This window comes from Littorina saxatilis, linkage group LG2 (genome assembly GCF_037325665.1).
Source record: "Littorina saxatilis isolate snail1 linkage group LG2, US_GU_Lsax_2.0, whole genome shotgun sequence".
Classification (NCBI taxonomy): domain Eukaryota; kingdom Metazoa; phylum Mollusca; class Gastropoda; order Littorinimorpha; family Littorinidae; genus Littorina; species Littorina saxatilis.
In genome coordinates this window covers 54831676-54848518 of record NC_090246.1, presented here as the reverse complement: position 1 = coordinate 54848518, position 16843 = coordinate 54831676, and the positions used below count along the sequence as shown (strand labels likewise).

General features: G+C 42.0%; 1 long non-coding RNA gene across 1 annotated transcript; it reads right to left on the bottom strand.

Moving 5' to 3' along the window:
* Positions 1-2369: 2369 nt before the first annotated feature.
* Positions 2370-4128, bottom strand: LOC138959282 (uncharacterized). Its single transcript, XR_011453680.1, has 2 exons — positions 3411-4128; positions 2370-3227 (listed from the first exon to the last, which is right to left on the bottom strand). It is a non-coding gene; the product is annotated as an uncharacterized lncRNA (long non-coding RNA).
* Positions 4129-16843: the final 12715 nt, after the last annotated feature.

The following is a 16843-nucleotide window of genomic DNA, read 5'->3' as shown; positions in this document are numbered from 1 at the left end:
ATTATATACGTTTGCACCATACCTCATCTCCCGTGAAATATCAACAGAGTTCGAAGTTTCAGTTTGTCAATCTGTATAGTATGATTTGTTTTCAAATACGTTTTGTCTTTCTTTCCTTGTCCTGGTTTGTTTACAGATCATCGTCATTTTTTAATCTCGGAAGATCTAACTAGTGTTCTGAGCATCGCCTAAGTAGACATCAACAAGCATGTACATACTTGAATAATCTTGCCGTTGTCTATCTTTTGCGATATCATGTCCATTTCCACATCGCAACATTATTGAATATTTGTACCAGTTTCAATTTGTCTGATTCAAACTAGATGTTGAATGACACAGAAATAAAACGATTTCTTCGTGAACTTCAATTTAATATATCAGGTGTACGATACATCTACACAGTTGTGTGTGTGTGTGTGTGTGTGTGTGTGTGTGTGTGTGTGTGTGTGTGTGTGCGTGTGTGTATGTGTGTATGTGTGTGTGTGTGTGTGTGTATGTGTGTGTGTGTGAGTGTGTGTGTGTGTGTGTGTGTGTGTGTGTGTGTGTGTGTGTGTTCTTGAACATAACTACACCCATGTGTTTATGAGTTACATAATTATATATATGCGTTCAGTCAGTCTGCATGTTTCCTTTCACAAAATAAGACACAACATCAAAAATGAATACAGATTTGATCTGCAAGGAGGAAATATCAAACCACACCCCAAACCTAAAGCAGCTCATGACAAACTTTTGGCACACACTTTGCAAAATAAAACTCTAATTTCTTAGCAGCTGCATTACACGCTGCCAACAGAGAGAGAACAAGTCGCGTAAGGCGAAATTACAACATTTAGTTAACTGTCGAACCCACAGAATACAAGAAACTAAGTCCATCTCACGATGAACACGAGCCGAAATCATATGCACTCGACTTATGAAATAGAAAGAAATCAAATACGACGAAGAGAAGAAAAAGTTTGAAAGTACCATTGAACTTCCATGTCGGCGTGTGGCTGAGCTTAAAATAGGAATGTTGTTGCAATCTGTTAGGCACTTTCCCTTTTGACAGGTAGTTTTTGCATGTACAGCAAAACACGGCCTTTTTTACAAATCCTAAAGACTGTCGGAAACTTCGCATGCTCTCTTGTGAACGCCATGTGAAACATTGATTCTGAAACAAAAATCTATGGCATGAATGACAATGGAAAGACGGTCTCTCTCTGATTCCAAGTTCATAATGACAGTTATAAAGTGCTGAATTTAAAAAATCTGTAGATGAAGTAAAATCATTTGAATGTTGGCTTGTTGAAACTTCATAACAAACAGCCACCTCGTCTATATCATTATCTGAAAGAATGCCAACTTCCTTTGAAACACCAACATTTGTATGGAAAACTTCTGTTTCTGTCATCTTTGATTTCATTTGACAACTTGGACTGATGGCATCTTCCAGAGATATATCCATTACTTTCAACTTGCGCCTCTTTGTATTCCTGTAAGCCTGCCACTTATTTATAAAAAGAAACGTTTGATACTTTTACCAAACAGTTAGTATAATGCACGATTTACCTGTATTCGTCTTTAAATTCTGCAAGACTGAAGCGAAAGAGGTCTGTCTCAGTTTTGTCGTCAGTTTGTTGTGTACATTTACACACGCACAACGAACAACACATGCACAGGCCCGGGGGAAGCTCTCCTTTCTTATGTCCGACGATAGACGTATACATGTAGTTTACATGTTTATTAGTCATCTATTTGATAGATTACGTGTATGATATGACGGAGAGTCGCATCGGTTTGATGCCGTGAACCCAACCGTGGCTGTGGCTGTCGTTTGAAGTAGCCTACTTCTTTATAAAGATTCATTTACATTCTACTTCTGACCAAGGCATGTTTGGTACCTACTGAATCCTTGTTGCGTGTAGTTTTACGTGGCACGTTGCCCAAAGTTGTATTCTTGAGGAGCATAAAATAAAACGTGTTACAAAGTTATCTCAAAACTCTGCAGTGACTGCTCGCGCAGCAGGTCAGCTAATTATAGCACGCAGCCTCCACAGACAGCTTTCGAGACGAGACCATTATGAGTCGCCGCTCCTGCGGCTCGTCAAAAACTGCACGCACTGCAGTGTTTTCAGTCACGAGAATAAAATAGCTTCGTCAATCCACGCGGCAAGGAAGTCGCTCGATTTTTGCGTGCAGCACGAAGTAAACAGACATGCAAGAATAGCGACGGGTTCAAGTTTAGGTCGCTCCAGGAGAAAAATTCTTTTGGATGTTGGCCTTTAAGTATGCAATGGTTATGCACATCCCCCCCCCCCCCACACACACACACACCCCGCAGTTGAGAGTTGTAATGTACCTTTTATTTATCTTACATATATTTGAAGCCTGTGTAGCTCTGTGACAGAAAGAGGTCTCTGATGGCAGTGACCAGACAGGCAGGAAGAACTTTCCTGTTCTTTCGGAAAGTCAGTGAGTGTGCAACTTGTCGGTATGTTCTGAACACATCAAAACATGTTCTTTAATTTAAGCTACATAATATCATGTGGATGCACTGATTGGGTGTAAATAATAACAGCAATTGGTACAGTCAATTCACTAAATGTGCAACAGAACCCTAATCATCAGACATTTTACAACAGCAAACTTCAACAGTCCTTTTACTTTCCTGAATGTCATTATTATTTATTAAAACATGCATCTAGAGCAACATACATATAAATCTTCTTTTATTAAAGTTCATCTGAAATTCAGGCTGCTTTCCCATGCAAAGTACAAATGCAAGTGTCCATAAACCAGGGTTTAATACATGTAGTATGTGAGTGAGTTCTGATGAAAAAGTGATTGTGTTGTAATATTGGTTATTACTGAGTGTTGATGTTACAATGATTACATTATAAAAACAACAACAACAGAACAATGTGAAGAGCAAACTTCTTCTGTGGGCATGCAAGTGAGTTAATCTTGTGTGTGTGTGAAACTATATGTGCCTGAGTGTTACAAATTTAAATGACAACAGTTTTCTTGATAGCCTTTAAAAACAACAACAAATACATACATTTAACAATCAAACAAATATAGGCACCTCAAAAAAAGTTGTATGTACACCTTCGTGGCTGGTGATGCATTCTTGCTCCCCTGCAAGTTTTCATTCTACAATGTACCTCAGGCTAGCTTCCTCTCTCTCTCAAATCTGCCCCTCCCACACAATACAACAGGTACAGTGGCCACTCTGACACCAGTCTCTGAAATAATCAAGAACAGTTAAAACTGCGATGAGCTGTTGTTCTTTTACTCGTGCATGCAATGCATGAACACTTAAACAATATCCCACTTATTCGCGAGTGCGTTGACAAGGCGAGAGTGAAAAAAATAGCACAGACTCGAAAGCAGACGATAAGTTCAGCACAGAGAGCGGGCGTGTTTACCTTTGATCGCTGAGACAAACAGAGTCGCAATTTTCATCGTCACTGTCTTTTCACTACTGCTGGAAGTGGCCTCCGCTCCTCATCTTTCATGCTTGATTCGAGGAGAGAAACTGGTAGTTCGAACATGTACGGTTCAATTTCGTCTGCAGTTACGCTTGTTGCCATGTTGGTAAACAACCATCTTCACACAGTGTGACGTCACGGATAATTTATTCATAAGCCAGTCTCGCGAAGATCACGCGGCACAATGGCGGGTCGTTTTGGAGAAGAAATCCGTCGCTTCGGTCACGAAATTCGTCGGATTACGGCCTTAGAAGATTCCGAAGTAAACCAAACATTGTTGAAGACGGTAAGAAAGTGGTTTTCTAACTAACTGCAAACATCGGGAAGTGTTCGGTCGCGCAGGAACACGATTCGAAGCGTTTTTGACGCTAAAACAGCGTGGTCTGGTCCTTTAAGTCTCAGGAAACATGAATACACGCATGCAGGAAAAAAAAATATATATGGGTAGCGCCGTATGTATGGCAGCTCGCTTTCCCCGGGGAGAAAGCAGCCCGAATTTCCATGAGGGTAACCTCACTGGACTGTAAATCTTATCCAATCCAATCCAATCCAATCCAATCCAATCCAAATGTAATCAAGATGGCTACACAAGCACAAGGGAACGTTCCCGCTGAATTGATCAGAACTCTAACTACAGCGGTTGTCCAGGAACTGGCACTGCAATTAAAGGGTTCGTATTTTAAAGTTTTATGGGGGAACATCTTTTACATCTGGACATGGAGAATGAACGACTGCGAACTAAATTGTTGCTGTTGTACCATCAGTTGAAGTTAGCCACCTGACAAGAAGATGGTCGGAAGCGAAGCGGATGTAGCTTTAGTACGCCGAGACAGATGCTAGTTGTCTGATTGGTCAGTTTGAGAATCAACAGAGCTCTCGTGGATCCACGGAAACACGTGGTAAAAAACAACAAGAGAAATATCGGCTTCGATGCACTGCGCTAAACAATGAATATTGTTTACGGTAAATAATATTTTATTTACGGTATATAATGTATTATTTACCAAATCATGAATTATATAGCGGAAACCTATTATATAGCTATATAAAGCATTATTTAGCGTAATAATACTATTTCAAGGCAAAAACAGTAAATAATAAATTATTTATCTAAATAATATTTTATTCATTTAAATATAAATAATATTTTATTTATCTAAATAATATTTTATTTACATACAATATTTTATTTATCCAAATAATATTTTATTTATCTAAATAATATTTTATTTATTTAAATAATATTTTATTTATCTAAATAACACTTTATTTACATATAATATATTGTTTAGAAAAAACGCGTAATTATTTATAAATAATGAGTTATTTACAGACACAATCTATTATTTATGCTAAACAATGCATTGTTTAGTGCTTTGTGCTCTCTTTTTTCTGTATCTGTAAATAATGCATTGTTTAAGTTAAACAATGCATTATTTAGCTAAATAATGCATGATATAGTTAAATAAAGCATTGTTTAGCTAAATAACGCGTTATTTAGCTAAATAATGCGTTATTTAGACATCAAGAGCAAGAAGGGACATTTGCACCATTCGGATTGCCATAATAATTTGTGTCGGCAGAATTACTTTGGCAGTGTACTCTTTGTCACGCGAGCATTATGACCTGACGTTTTTTAAGGTTAGCACGTGTATTTCTCGTGAGCAACCTTGGCCGTTCTCTGGTTAGCAGGAAATTGGTTTCATTTCTCGTTTGACATGAGATATTCTTTATCGCTTGCAATACACGTCAAAGCTAATTGTGCTTTGTGATGTAATTAGGGATATCATTGAAGTTAAGAACTCGGAAATAAACAGTTGGAAGACTGTGGCGCCGCTACAATAATGTTTATCATGATATGTATGAGGGCCCCAAAGGGGGGGGTATCATCACGATCACGGGAAGGGAAATTTTAGCTTTCACGATCACAGTTACCTTGATTTTTGTTTTCACGATCACGAACACCAGTGGCAAATCACGGTCACGGTAAAAGTTGCAGGTACAGAAAGCACGTGTCAAAGTAAACACAACCACACAGTAATTCGCTCCTCTGGATCTATTGTTTATTCAACACAAAGTGACAACTGTTGCACTTTTTTATTATTTTCTTTTTAATTCTCTTTCATACACACATAGAAATACATATCATGATTTGTAATCAGTAACAAGAATGTTGTTTTCATTGTTTTTCTCTCGCTCTCTCTCATACAGACACTCACAGGAATATTCACTCAGCAGGGGCGGAGCAGTTAAGCCAGAGGGGGGGTTACAACCTGGGATCCAGGGCAAGGCCCCGTTGGGGGGTCCGGGTGGCTTTGCCCCCCAGAAGCTGAAGAGTTTTAGCTATTTTATGAACAATTTATGGCTTATCCTTGATTTTAAACATGATCAACTGGTGTCAGCAGCCACTCATTATTTCTTTTAAAGTTAGTATTAATTTTTTTGACAGCCGGGGGGGGGGGGGGGGGGGGTCCGGAACCCCTGTAACCCCCCCCCCCTAATCCGCCCCTGCACTCATACACATTCAACTCCCACACCCTCACTCACACACATGAATATATACTTGCACAATTTCACATTTCCAGAGCTAAATCTTTTAAACCCATTTTCTCAAAAACTATTGGGTGGATTGAAATTAAAGTACATGTATGTGTGATGGTAGAGTCTATAATCCTGACTAAAGGTCAGTCTAGGAATCATGAAGGTGGGTGAAGGAATATACACTCATACACATTCAACTCCCACACCCTCACTCACACACATGAATATATACTTGCACAATTTCACATTTCCAGAGCTAAATCTTTTAAACCCATTTTCTCAAAAACTATTGGGTGGATTGAAATTAAAGTACATGTATGTGTGATGGTAGAGTCTATAATAACAAAATCCCCAACGAACATGACTTTGATCGACTTTGACATGAGGATCAAGTGACCCAAACTGGCACGTCTCCCCGCCATAGTTCCTGAATTTAACCCATTGTTGATAAGTTTACAGGCGCTAAAATAAATCTAAGCTTAATGCAAAGAATTAAGCGACAATTAGAATCTATGCCAAGCGTGTCCACGTTGCTGGGATGAAAAACACATTTCTAGTTTCGGTTTTGGCTACACGCAGACTCGATCAGACTCGACTCGAGCCAGTCACGTCGAGGTCACACTGAGCGAGTGACAGCCGGACGTGGCAATGTCGACAATGTCAATGATCTCAATCAAACTCAAAGATCTTGAACAAATTTCAAGATCTTTGCCTACATTCAGAACAGTCATAGAGCAACATAGACAGGGCCGGACTAGGGGGAGGGGGGGGTTACAGGGGTTGCGCAACCCCCCCCCCCCCCCTGGCTTAAACATGTACCTCCCAAACGCTTTTTTTTTGGGGGGGGAGGGAGGGGTGGGGGGGGTTTGCATCTGGATCATCATGAAATCCGAGGAGAAATCGCACCTCTCACCCCCTTTCGAAAGACATTTTTCTTCAACGATTTTTGTGATGAAAAGTATGAGTCCTTACAATCTCAATTCTTCTTCATTGCCTATACAGCTTGCTGTCGAATTTACCTTTTTCGTTCAAGGAGAGGCTTCCTTTCCCTCCAGAAACATCAAAAAACGTTCAGCTTCAAGGGGGCTTTGCCCCCTTGCAACCTCCACCTAGACCCCCACCAAGGGGCTTTGCCCCCTGGACCCTCATCTGTAACACACACACACACACCCTAGTACTTACCTAGTCCGGCCCTGATAGATGACATACCTTGACATTTCGTCTTCGGAAAGACGGACCCGTAGTCTTCTTGCCGCCTGCTTTGGTCTGGCTTGAATCCACAAAATATAACAGAAGTTCGATGACAGTACCGCTGCACGCCATTTTTGATCTTCGAATGCGAATTTGACTGAATGCACTCAAAACTTTAGCACAAAGCCCTTCCATTGGATGAAGTTTGGCAGACTTTTGCAATTCGCCTTCTGATTGGATCTCTTTTTTGTGTGATTGGTTCTCTTAAAGGGAAGCAATCGCTGTCAAAATCATATTTCTGAATGTGTTGTTGCTTCCCTTCAATTGGGAATGGCTCCTTGACGAAAAGAGGATCATAGAGTGATACAGCTGTGAAAAATGTATGCCCATCACGATCACGAAAACAAATGACGATCACGATCACGAGACTTGATTTTTTTGTCATCACGGATCACGGACAAAGTCCCATCACGATCACAGAAATGGAAATTTCGGCAATCACGGTCACAGAAAGGTAAAAAAACACCAATCACGATCACGATTTTAAACCCTTTGGGGCCCTCATGTATCATTTTGTAAGGGCACGGTGACTGGAAGTCTGCTATGATATTTTTTCCATCCAGATTAGTTTATTCTTCTAAACCAATCAGAGACAAAGTGTGGCCAGCATCAGTCCCTCTCCGCACCAAACTCTATGGGAGCAGACTAAACTGATGGTGTGACGGCGAACGCAAGAAGAAGAAGAAGAAGTTTATTCTTCTGTAAATATTAAAGGTGCTTGCAGGATAGAAAAGTAAGACACGCACGCACTCACGCATGCATGCACACACACGCACGTACACGAAACACACACACGCACGCACGAACAAACGACGCTAATAAGCACGCACATACAAATGCATACACACACACACACACACACACACACACACACACACAAATAGACACGCACACATTGATGCTATCAACAGCGTCTGGTGTACATGCAAGAACACAAATATCACCACTCATGACTTTCACATTATTGGTGATGTCTGCTCGTTAGTTCCGCACAGCAGGGTATGAATGACGAGCGGAAATGTAAAACCGTACGTTAATGCATCCATTGCAGAATCATTAACTTCGGGCATGGTAATTATTGTGAAATGGTACAAGAACATCTACAGCTATAAGTGCACATGAATAATAATTATGTTAAGTTTCTGCCGGAAACTGACACAAATAGGAAAAATGTTACACTGGAGACTGACGTGCTTTCAAAGCACGATCCTTCCCTCAAACCGGCACGGTTGGCCTAGTGGTAAGGCGTCCGCCCCGTGATCGGGAGGTCGTGGGTTCGAACCCCGGCCGGGTCATACCTAAGACTTTAAAATTGGCAATCTAGTGGCTGCTCCGCCTGGCGTCTGGCATCATGGGGTTAGTGCAAGGACTGGTTGGTCCGGTGTCAGAATAATGTGATTGGGTGAGACATGAAGACTGTGCTGCGACTTCTGTCTTGTGTGTGGCGCACGTTAAATGTCAAAGCAGCACCGCCCTGATATGGCCCTTCGTGGTCGGCTGGGCGTTAAGCAAACAAACAAACAAATCCTTCCCGTGTCGCGTCGACGATTCAATTCACCTCTAACATGGGATAGGTCCATTCCTCCACTTGGACAAATACCAAACATCAACAGTTTGATTGCTTTCTGTGCAGAGTGGGTATTATTTTGCGATTTAAGGGCAGAGACATGCCGCACTGACAGTAAGTTTTTGTTCTTTGGCAAGCTTCTCAATTTTTGGCTCACGTAAGTGTAGCCTATGCGGTGCTAAACTTTGTCTGTCTGTGCGTGTGTATGTGTGTGATAGAAACTTTAACATTTGACTAAACACCGAAATACTAATTTTTACCTGGTTATTATCCAAGCAACAGCTTCAAAATATTGAAGCAAGGATCAACATTTCGTCGGCACGTATGTAGTTAAAGTGTATATCCAAAGAAAACGGGTGGTGACTGGTTTGTGTCGTGTGTGGTATGTAGACCAGGTCAGGGGTCAAGGTTAGGTCAGATCGCGTGAAGGATTGTGGTATAGATACCGTTATCACCGAGCTGCAGTTCGCCGATTCGGAGAAGACGATTTCACATTGTTCGGTTTTGTAGCTCCAGAAAAATAGATAAAGAAGATACCATGAGATTTCCTACAGGTTAATCTGCACAGCGTGTTTCCAGTGTCTGCGCGACGAAGCGCTGTCGAAATATGCACAGCGTGTTTCCAGTGTCTGCGCGAGGAAGCGCTGTCGAAAGCGCAGTGTCGATCTGGCCATCTGGCAGTCGTGTCCCCGTAAGTAGGCTACAGACAGACAGATCTAGATCTAGTGTCTCGCACTCTTGCACCGTGTCACCTATGCTTACTGTGTGTGTGTGTGTATGTGTGACGGAGTGATTGAGTTTGTGTTACTGTTTGTCGATTTCTTACGTGAGCCTTGAAGGCTTCGCCTCTTGTTATTTCAAGTTCTTGATACTAATCCTCAGAAAAAAGTGGTTTTTTGTCCTATAAAGTGATAGTCTAGTGAATTATGGGTCAAATTACCATTTTTGGGACATGCGTGAGCGCGGATTCAGGTCAGTTGTCGATAGAATTTTTTGCCACGGGCACATCCACATGATATGTTGTTTCCGTTAAGTAATAACTACTTTCGTGTTTCCTTTCTGAGAGCTTCTATAGCCTGGTTCCAAGGACAAACAGAATTGACATTTCTTCGAGCGCTGCATGTCTACAGTTTCTACATATTTATTTTTTAATGATATCGTACACCTGTATAAGAAAAGGTAAGAAAACTGTGCCGACAGGCATTTCCTGTATATCAAATGACATGTACGCATATTATCTAGACACGACATACATTTGCAGCCAACTCCTGGATTTCAACATCAATAATGACATAAATCAACTCGCGTATCGTGTTGCCCTGAGTGCTATGCTTTTCTGGTAGCGCTGATGTCAGCCAGGTTTCTATTTCCTCTGATCTTTTCCGAGCTATTTTTTGCTTGAAGAAGAGGGGCACATGGGTTGTAATTATTAAGCTGTATACTTTATGTAACCGTTCTATCTGGTCATTCACAGACTTAACAATGTAAATTAGATAAAAATGCTGGTACTGTGTTAGCCCTTTTGGTTTTTGTCGGGTGGTTTTTGTTACGCTTGATCATTGGTGAAGTTTTACTGTTGTACTGGTAATAGCCGTCATCGTCGTCGTCTCAGAAGTATGTAGTGGTAGTAGTAACAGCAGCAACATTACTAGTTGTTGTGTTGTTGTTATTGTTGGTGGTGGTGGCGGCGACGTCCCATGTTAGTCGGCGTTTTATTGGTGCAAAAGAATCCATTCGTCAAAAGCATGATGCAAGTAGACATCAAACTTTTCTCACTTCCACTTTCTTATTTTTTTCAAAGAGGGCTATGAGAATGTTCGAAGAACATAGGAATAACTCTGAACAAACATATTTCGTAACCTTCTGAAAAAGCAACTGCAATTTCTCTCTCTCTCTCTCTCTCTCTGTCTCTCTCTCTGTCTCTCTCTCTCTTTCTCTGTCTCTCTCTCTCTCTTTCATCTCTCAGTCCCTCTGTCTATCTCTTATATCCCCTCTATCTCACTGTCTCTGACTGTATGTCTTTGCCTGTGTGTCTCTGCCTGTCTGTCTGCCTCTCTCTCTCTCTCTCTCTCTCTCTCTCTCTCTCTCTCTCTCTCTCTCTCTCTCTCTCTCTCTCTCTGCGCCTCTCTCCTCTGCTCTTCCCTCCCCCCTTCCCATTTCCACCTCGCCTTTTCTCCCACAACCCGTGGAACCCTAGCTAGCCTAGCTAGCAGACAAGCAAGGACAAAAACTATGTCATCGAGCTTCCTAGGTAGAGAGAGGAGGAAATGGTAAGCGACAGCTTCTAGCACCCGCAGCTGAACTTCGGCTTTGGAGCTAGAAAAGTCTAGAGGGTGAAATGCCACCTCTCATTATACTCGCGTGAATACCGGCTTCACCAATTCGCAGCAACCGAGAAGCTCTTCTGGACACCCTTGGGCCATCTTTCCCCGCAACGCAGGAAGTCGCAAGACAAAAACGTAATTGAAACGAAATTAAAACGGAGAAAAGGCACCGGTGGATGGAAGCTAAGAGTTTTATAAATGCGAGATCGAGAGGAAACTATATGCCTGGGGGCAACACAGAAAGAGAGTTTCCCACACGTGATATATTTCCTTGTTATTTGTTATAGCACCCTGGTATGTCGCTATGCGTGGCTGACGAAGTATGAATTCAAAATGACGCCTGTTCATTTTTTTGTTAACTACTACAGCCCATTTGCACTTATTACCGCATCCCGTACACCCCCCCCCCCCCTCCCACCAACACCCCACCCCCCACCTCCACCCCTGAAATAAAAATGTTTGAAACAAAAAAGTACGTAAGCTGTGGGAATATTATGGCGAGAATGCAATATGATTGGTGTCCGTCGGGCCCGAAGAGGTCTTTTTTGCTAAAACAAAAATCATCGTTGAACTCGGAATAAAGTGCGGCCCCAATCTGGACGCACAAAGTCCGGAGCAGAATTGGGGAACTGGAAGTTGGCCGTTGTGATCTTAAAAAGAATATAAACAGAAATAAATTGGCTGATGATGTGATGGTGTGTTTACTGATCATCTTATTTCAGCTTTCCATTTCAAAGGATACACCCCGCAAACAAACTGTCTCAGTTCTCCCCAAGGCCTATGTAGTTCACTTTTGAGACTGTAATGATGGCACCACACACAAGGAATACCTTAAAAAAAGTTGTGTTTAAACGGTCAGTTATTCAAATTTACAAGTGTTGGTGGTCCTACATTTTGCCCTTGACAGCATTAAAACGGACTGTCGTTTGCTAGAAAACACATTTCAATTCCCAAATCCAACAGCTTCCGTGAACAAGACGTATGCGTACCCGCCAGAACTGAATAAATGATGATGATGGACCGTGGAATCGGGCCTCTGACGCAGAAGATCATTCTCTTATTCACGCTCATTTCAGTAATTAGCATAGTTACGAGTTATTTTCGGGCAAAATAACAACATTAAAAATGCGTCGAAATTACAGCATAGCGAGTGTCTCTTGGAATTCTTAAGGTCAAAATAGCCAGAAAAGATACTAAACTGGCGTCTTAAATGGAATCTGTTGAACCCTTTTCATCCGGCCGTTACCTTTATCCCAATCGCACCGAGGGAGAGAGAGAGAGAGAGAGAGAGAGAGAGAGAGAGAGAGAGAGAGAGAGAGAGAGAGAGAGAGAGAGACGTAGGTGTTAAACGCAAGGGGAAGATAAGTCATCTTGTTCACACAAGTAAGCCAGGGCTTACAAGATTGTCCAAGTTGGCGTTTGAACTAGGTCAGATGTTAAGGGTATAACATTTGTAATCTCTGTCCAGACAGACCCATTCTAAACAAAAATAGTTAATCTTCACCTTGTGGTCCGACTGGGAGCGGACGGGGACAAATTAAGAGCCATAATGCAAGAGTAAGTGTGATTTGCCTTTTTTAGGGACAGTTTCAATTCAAAAGCCCCTTTGAAATTTTCCCTGGCTAATGGTAGGATGATCGGTCCCATTATTGTACCTTTGGGTGTCTCAGACAAGAAAGAAATAAAGAAAACATTCGGAAAGAAAGAAACATAGATACAATAATAAATAGACAGACATACAGACTGCAACGCATAATGTCATCTTCAGCCAGCACCCTGTCATTCCCACTCCGGGATAAAAGTTCTGTGGTACAAAACAAAATTACACACAAGCAGCAACGCATAACAAAATAATTCGGAAACTTATACAGTGTGCGCCTGACAGTTGTCACTCTATTTTCACTTTGCGGATGCTATGACAGCGTTAAAAATATGGATCTTCTTTAAAGAAATCCCCCTCCTCCTCCTCCTCCTCCTCATCATCATCATCATCATCATCAGCAGCAGCAGCAGCAGCAGCAGCAGCAGCAGCAGCAGCAGATCATCATCATCATCATCATCAGTCCCCTGACTTCGGGGGGTCTTGAGGGAAGAAGTAACAGAAACCCTTATCCATGCTGTTCTGTTGGCGGCCGTCGACAGGAGGTCAGGGAAGTTCGTTTGTGTCAACTGTTTAAAGGCACAGTGCAGCTCACAGCCTTCGTTTTGCGTTTTTGTTGCAGCTGAGTGCATTTACAGTTCAAAAATCCTCATATGGTAGTAAAACAAACCCAAAACTACCCAACGACGACATCTGTGAAGCTCGACAGTTTCTTGTTCACGCGAGTGCATAAATTAACCTAGTTATTACGTGGTGTTTGGTCGGAGTTCGATTCAACTGAGTGATTCCGGCCTCCATTTTGTTTTACACAAACTCATGATGACGTCTGACATAGTTTGCTAGTGACGTGTCTTTTTGTGCATGATGTGGTGATCTACCTGATCTAAATTTAGATCCAAAAATAGGTCAAGACCAGCCGGGTCCGAGTACGAAATTAATTCGTAAAAAAATCGCAGTTCTTGACTCTTTGGGTGCAAGTCAATGAAACTTGGTAGTTCTTCTAACGGATAGCTGCAAGACTAAAAGCCCCAGGGGCTCCGTGCACCTGGATTTGACAAGTTCAGTACCTTTTAACGTTGTCGAACGGAGTCTTCATTTGTCTTCTGCGTCTGCATCCTTCTTCGACGGTGCCTTGTGATATGGTTTTGGAGAGGGTGCTTCGCAAAACTGTTTTACCCATATGTTCACTCTTATATTGCTCCACAGAGCCAAATTGAGTCAGAGAGAGAGCTTGTTTTGGTAATTTAGTATAGTAATTATGAGCAGACGTTACGATTATGTGTTTTACCCTCTCTTCGTTTCACAAATAAGTGCGACGAATTTTTTTGTTTTTTTCATGTTTATTAGAATGATTTTCGTCGTACATTGTAACATGTATACTGAATGTTAAATAATAAGTTAAGTCTTACCAGTTCACTCCCTTGACCATCCGAAGATATATTTTAAACTTAGTTGCATGTTTTATTTTAAATGTTCCATGTAGTTTCATGTTCGCTTGTATGTTATTAATTTGATGTTAGAATATACACCATTAACGGATTTCACGTTTTCTATGTCAATGAAATGGCTATCACAGAAAAATGGCTGTGAAATGACACGCTGGAACTAGCACTCGTAACTGTAGAAAAATAGGACCCTTATGACGGAACGAGGACTCGCTTCATCTCGAAAGGAGGTGATTAGCCGACCCCGAAAACCGGCAGAGACAAATACTTGCCACGTGAAAACCGTGACTTTTTTTTTTTTTGGGGGGGGGGGGGGGGGGGGGGGTTGAATAAAAAGGAAAGATTGCGGCTGTAGTGACAACATTGGAAGAGGGTTCTTTGGATGCCGGTTCCTTGTTGTGTAGGAAGTCGTTGACGTTAAAGAGACAACCTTCCTCGGCAGAGACAAATACTTAGCACGCGAAAATGGTGTTTTTGTTAAAGGGTCGAGTAAAAAGAAAAGGTTGTGGCTGCGGCAACGCACTAGGCCGAGGAACAGAGTTATTTGGATGCCAGTTCCTTGTTCTGTAGTAAGTCGTTGACTGTAAAGAGACTTCCTTTCTCTCCCCAACTTCTTCTCCTTCTTCTTCTTCGTTCATGGGCTTAAACTCCCACGTTCACTCATGTTTTTAGCACGAGTGGATTTTTACGTGTGTGACCGTTTTTACCCCGCCATTCAGGCAGCATACGCCGATTTCGGGGGAGGCATGCTGGGTATTTTCGTGTTTCTATAGCCCACCGAACTCTGACATAGATTACAAGATCTTTTCCGTGCGCACTTGTTCTTGTGCTCTTCACTCTTAACCCACCAGGCGGCAGCGACCGGGATTCGAACTCACGACCTCCCGATTAGGAGGCCGATGTCTTTACCACCACGCCACTGCGCCCGTCGCGTTTATGGCAGAATGACCGAGGTCTTTTACGTTCCACTGTGGTGACACGGGGGTGGGACATGGATACCGTCTCTCAGTCTGCACATAAAGGTGACCCGTGTCCCAACTATCCCCCCTACCTAACCTTTTACACCCCCTCACCTTCCTCCCACCCAACGACGACATCTGTGAAGCTCGACAGTTTCTTGTTCACGCGAGTGCATAAATTAACCTAGTTATTACGTGGTGTTTGGTCGGAGTTCGATTCAACTGAGTGATTCCGGCCTCCATTTTGTTTTACACAAACTCATGATGACGTCTGACATAGTTTGCTAGTGACGTGTCTTTTTGTGCATGATGTGGTGATCTACCTGATCTAAATTTAGATCCAAAAATAGGCCAAGACCAGCCGGGTCCGAGTACGAAATTAATTCGTAAAACAATCGCAGTTCTTGACTCTTTGGGTGCAAGTCAATGAAACTTGGTAGTTCTTCTAACGGATAGCTGCCTGAGGTATGACTAAAAGCCCCAGGGGCTCCGTGCACCTGGATTTGACAAGTTCAGTATCTTTAATAAAATAAAATAAGAAAGGCTAAATATTTCCCCTTCTCTTTTTTTCTCTCCAGAATATGAGCGCATCGGAATGTTTTACGTGATCTCCTTTTTTGACGAAAGTTCAAAATCTGGTCTTGTTTTCCTGTTGCAAGTCAACGCCTTTCACAACGAGCACGTGTATCCATGTATTAAAAGTTAAATGGCAGAATTTTATGAGAATGAAAACGGGAAATTGATGGGGTTCTCTATTTACATTTTACATTTTGACTAAACGTGTGTGCGTGCGTGTGTGCGTGCGTGCGTGCGTGCGGGCGTGCGAGGGAGTGTGTGTGTGTGTGTGTGTGTGTGTGTGTAGAGCTATTCCCGAAAAACTACTAGTCAGGTCTTTATGAAACTTTTCATGTGAATTCTTCCAGACGATAGCTCCACGCGTGTTTTTCTTCTTCATTTGTTGTATTAATGTCTTTGATGACGTCATATCCGGCTATTTACAAAAGTCGAGGCGGCACTGTCACGCACTCAATTTTCAATGAAATCGATTGACATTATTTTAGCCAAACATTCTTTGACTCAGTCCTGACTATTGGATTGCATTTCAGTTCCAAAACATAAATATTCATTTATGAGGTTGTCCATTAAAGTTGTCATTAAAATCGAATTTTCACTTACAGACTCAGCAATAACATTATGTTTACCGTCAATTGGCATGCTTCACCGAGACCAACTCGACCCGTCTCGGTTTACGGGTTTCGACAAGCCAGGTTTTAATAGTCTCGGCGGGTTTTTAGGGTCGATCTTTTAGTTTTATGCCGAAAGGTTGACTAATTGTTTTGATATCGCTTGACACGACTTGTTTACGTGATCGCTTTCATTTTCTTGCTAATCTGCCACCTTCATGTTGTGCCTGTAAGTGGATGTAAAACGAAAACTAATGGATTCTCATGTGCAGAGGCGACGTTAATAACCTTGTTTCTTAACGAATCTCGCAGCAGCTTTGGACAGAGAGAATAAAACATCCGGGCCACTTAATCTGGCGCGTGCGCACGAGGAGAAGAATTATGTGCACATGGCGGATTGGAAGTGTTTACGCGCCGCTGTGTGGGTCTGTGGTGCCAAAATTCCATTTGATCCAGTTCGGAAGCACAAAAACTGGTGACGTAATATTCGAGATCAGGC